This window comes from Drosophila suzukii, chromosome X (genome assembly GCF_043229965.1).
Source record: "Drosophila suzukii chromosome X, CBGP_Dsuzu_IsoJpt1.0, whole genome shotgun sequence".
NCBI lineage: Eukaryota > Metazoa > Arthropoda > Insecta > Diptera > Drosophilidae > Drosophila > Drosophila suzukii.
Genome location: NC_092084.1, coordinates 27,452,226 through 27,456,987, shown reverse-complemented (window position 1 = coordinate 27,456,987; position 4,762 = coordinate 27,452,226). Strand labels below are relative to the sequence as shown.

At 35.7% G+C, this 4,762-nt stretch overlaps 2 non-coding genes across 2 annotated transcripts; both read left to right on the top strand.

Annotated features, from left to right (window-relative positions):
• Positions 1-1,987, top strand: LOC118878697 (small subunit ribosomal RNA). The gene has a single exon (XR_010654984.2). It is a non-coding gene; the product is annotated as a small subunit ribosomal RNA (ribosomal RNA).
• A 668-nt stretch (positions 1,988-2,655) lies between these two features.
• Positions 2,656-2,834, top strand: LOC118878699 (5.8S ribosomal RNA). The gene has a single exon (XR_005015225.1). It is a non-coding gene; the product is annotated as a 5.8S ribosomal RNA (ribosomal RNA).
• The last annotated feature ends 1,928 nt before the right edge of the window (positions 2,835-4,762 follow it).

The following is a 4,762-nucleotide window of genomic DNA, read 5'->3' as shown; positions in this document are numbered from 1 at the left end:
ATTCTGGTTGATCCTGCCAGTAGTTATATGCTTGTCTCAAAGATTAAGCCATGCATGTCTAAGTACACACGAATTAAAAGTGAAACCGCAAAAGGCTCATTATATCAGTTATGGTTCCTTAGATCGTTAACAGTTACTTGGATAACTGTGGTAATTCTAGAGCTAATACATGCAATTAAAACATGAACCTTATGGGACATGTGCTTTTATTAGGCTAAAACCAAGCGATCGCAAGATCGTTATATTGGTTGAACTCTAGATAACATGCAGATCGTATGGTCTTGTACCGACGACAGATCTTTCAAATGTCTGCCCTATCAACTTTTGATGGTAGTATCTAGGACTACCATGATTGCAACGGGTAACGGGGAACCAGGGTTCGATTCCGGAGAGGGAGCCTGAGAAACGGCTACCACATCTAAGGAAGGCAGCAGGCGCGTAAATTACCCACTCCCAGCTCGGGGAGGTAGTGACGAAAAATAACAATACAGGACTCATATCCGAGGCCCTGTAATTGGAATGAGTACACTTTAAATCCTTTAACAAGGACCAATTGGAGGGCAAGTCTGGTGCCAGCAGCCGCGGTAATTCCAGCTCCAATAGCGTATATTAAAGTTGTTGCGGTTAAAACGTTCGTAGTTGAACTTGTGCTTCATACAACTTACAATTGTGGTTAGTACTATACCTTTATGTATGTAAGCGTATTACCGGTGGAGTTCTTACATGTGCTTAGATACTTGTATTTTTTCATATGTTCCTCCTATTTAAAAACCTGCATTAGTGCTCTTAAACGAGTGTTATTGTGGGCCGGTACAATTACTTTGAACAAATTAGAGTGCTTAAAGCAGGCTTCAAATGCCTGAATATTCTGTGCATGGGATAATGAAATAAGACCTCTGTTCTGCTTTCATTGGTTTTCAGATCAAGAGGTAATGATTAATAGAAGCAGTTTGGGGGCATTAGTATTACGACGCGAGAGGTGAAATTCTTGGACCGTCGTAAGACTAACATAAGCGAACGCATTTGCCAAAGATGTTTTCATTAATCAAGAACGAAAGTTAGAGGTTCGAAGGCGATCAGCTACCGCCCTAGTTCTAACCATAAACGATGCCAGCTAGCAATTGGCTGTAGCTACTTTTATTGGCTCTCTCAGTCGCTTACCGGGAAACCAAAGCTTTTGGGCTCCGGGGGAAGTATGGTTGCAAAGCTGAAACTTAAAGGAATTGACGGAAGGGCACCACCAGGAGTGGAGCCTGCGGCTTAATTTGACTCAACACGGGAAAACTTACCAGGTCCGAACATAAGTGTGTAAGACAGATTGATAGCTCTTTCTCGAATCTATGGGTGGTGGTGCATGGCCGTTCTTAGTTCGTGGAGTGATTTGTCTGGTTAATTCCGATAATGAACGAGACTCAAATATATTAAATAGATATCTTCAGGATTATGGTGTTGAAGCTTATATAGCCTTCATTCATGGTGGCAGTAAAATGTTTATTGTGTTTGAATGTGTTTATATAAGTGGAGCTGTACCTGTTGGTTTGTCCCATTATAAGGACACTAGCTTCTTAAATGGACAAATTGCGTCTAGCAATAATGAGATTGAGCAATAACAGGTCTGTGATGCCCTTAGATGTCCTGGGCTGCACGCGCGCTACAATGAAAGTATCAACGTGTATTTCCTAGACCGAGAGGTCCGGGTAAACCGCTGAACCACTTTCATGCTTGGGATTGTGAACTGAAACTGTTCACATGAACTTGGAATTCCCAGTAAGTGTGAGTCATTAACTCGCATTGATTACGTCCCTGCCCTTTATACACACCGCCCGTCGCTACTACCGATTGAATTATTTAGTGAGGTCTCCGGACGTGATCACTGTGACGCCTTGTGTGTTACGGTTGTTTCGCAAAAGTTGACCGAACTTGATTATTTAGAGGAAGTAAAAGTCGTAACAAGGTTTCCGTAGGTGAACCTGCGGAAGGATCATTATTGTTTAATATCCTTACCGTTAATAAAAAAATTTGTTTTTATTATAATAACATTATTATAGTAATACAAATAAAATATAAATTGCCAAAAATATGATCTTTTTTATATATATAGATCAAATACAATTTCGAAAAAGCAAGTCGAAATATAATAATTGTAATAAGAAATATATAATATATAAATATATTATTGCAATAAACAAGAGAAATAAATAAGCAAGAAAGCAAAAGCAAACAAATAACAAATTCGAACAAGCAAATCGAAATTATTTGATATTATTATTATATTGTATGATAAATGCAATTAATAAAACACTGTGTGTATATGGACCATAATATACACGCGTTGCGATATGTATTGTTCATCTCAGTTATGCGCATACATTGGATAATGCAACAACCTAAAATGTACAATGTTGTACCTGATTAGTACAGCTTAATGTTTTATATAAATTTCAATATATATCGCTTAAAAGTATTTAATACCGTAAATGCCATTAAAAAATACTTGATATATTATTGGTTATATGAAACTAAGACATTTCGCAGCATTCGTTTTAGGTATAAAAATAAATTTATTGAAGGAATTGATATATGCCAGTAAAATGGTGTATTTTTAATTTCTTTCAATAAAAACATATATGACAAAATTAACAAACCAATATATAAAACTCTAAGCGGTGGATCACTCGGCTCATGGGTCGATGAAGAACGCAGCAAACTGTGCGTCATCGTGTGAACTGCAGGACACATGAACATCGACATTTTGAACGCATATCGCAGTCCATGCTGTTATGTACTTTAATTAATTTTATAGTGCTGCTTGGACTACATATGGTTGAGGGTTGTAAGACTATGCTAATTAAGTTGTTTATACAAATTTTATAATGAAATTTTATAAGCATATGGTATATTATTGGATAATAATAATTTAATTATTTTATTCATAATATTAACAAATATATGAAAAACATTATCTCACATTAGTAAATTAATTTGAATGTGAAAAACGAAGAGAAATATTTTCTTTTTCAATCAAATAATACTGAGAAATGTCTAGCATAAAAAATTTATCTAGAATTGTCTCTTATTAACGATTAGAAAATAGAAAGCCGTTGACTATATTATTATTCTTCGTTGATTCGTTAGACCAAACAAATGCCATACAAATATATATATATAAATATAACGAATTTAATAAAATGTTTTATCATTATATATAAAGAATTAATTGCAAATAAAAGTTATACACAACCTCAACTCATATGGGACTACCCCCTGAATTTAAGCATATTAATTAGGGGAGGAAAAGAAACTAACCAGGATTTTCTTAGTAGCGGCGAGCGAAAAGAAATCAGTTCAGCACTAAGTCACTTTGTCTATATGGCAAATGTGAGATGCAGTGTATGGAGCGTCAATATTCTAGTATGAGAAATTAACGATTTAAGTCCTTCTTAAATGAGGCCATTTACCCATAGAGGGTGCCAGGCCCGTATAACGTTAATGATTACTAGATGATGTTTCCAAAGAGTCGTGTTGCTTGATAGTGCAGCACTAAGTGGGTGGTAAAATCCATCTAAAACTAAATATAACCATGAGACCGATAGTAATCAAGTACCGTGAGGGAAAGTTGAAAAGAACTCTGAATAGAGAGTTAAACAGTACGTGAAACTGCTTAGAGGTTAAGCCCGATGAACCTGAATATCCGTAATGGAAAATTCATCATTAAAATTGTAATATTTAAACAATATTATGATAATAGTGTGCATTTTTTCCATATAAGGACATTGTAATCTATTAGCATACAAAATTTATCATAAAATATAACTTATAGTTTATTCAAATTAATTTGCTTGCATTTTAACACAGAATAAATGTTATTAATTTAATAAAGTGCTGATAGATTTATATGAATACAGTGCGTTAATTTTTCGGAATTATATAATGGCATAATTATCATTGATTTTTGTGTTTATTATATGCACTTGTATGATTAACAATGCGAAAGATTCAGGATACCTTCGGGACCCGTCTTGAAACACGGACCAAGGAGTCTAACATATGTGCAAGTTATTGGGATATAAACCTAATAGCGTAAATAACTTGACTAATAATGGGATTAGTTTTTTAACTATTTATAGCTAATTAACACAATCCCGGGGCGTTCTATATAGTTATGTATAATGATATTTATATTATTTATGCCTCTAACTGGAACGTACCTTGAGCATATATGCTGTGACCCGAAAGATGGTGAACTATACTTGATCAGGTTGAAGTCAGGGGAAACCCTGATGGAAACCGAAACAGTTCTGACGTGCAAATCGATTGTCAGAATTGAGTATAGGGGCGAAAGACCAATCGAACCATCTAGTAGCTGGTTCCTTCCGAAGTTTCCCTCAGGATAGCTGGTGCATTTTAATGTTATATAAAATAATCTTATCTGGTAAAGCGAATGATTAGAGGCCTTAGGGTCGAAACGATCTTAACCTATTCTCAAACTTTAAATGGGTAAGAACCTTAACTTTCTTGATATGAAGTTCAAGGTTATGATATAATGTGCCCAGTGGGCCACTTTTGGTAAGCAGAACTGGCGCTGTGGGATGAACCAAACGTAATGTTACGGTGCCCAAATTAACAACTCATGCAGATACCATGAAAGGCGTTGGTTGCTTAAAACAGCAGGACGGTGATCATGGAAGTCGAAATCCGCTAAGGAGTGTGTAACAACTCACCTGCCGAAGCAACTAGCCCTTAAAATGGATGGCGCTTAAGT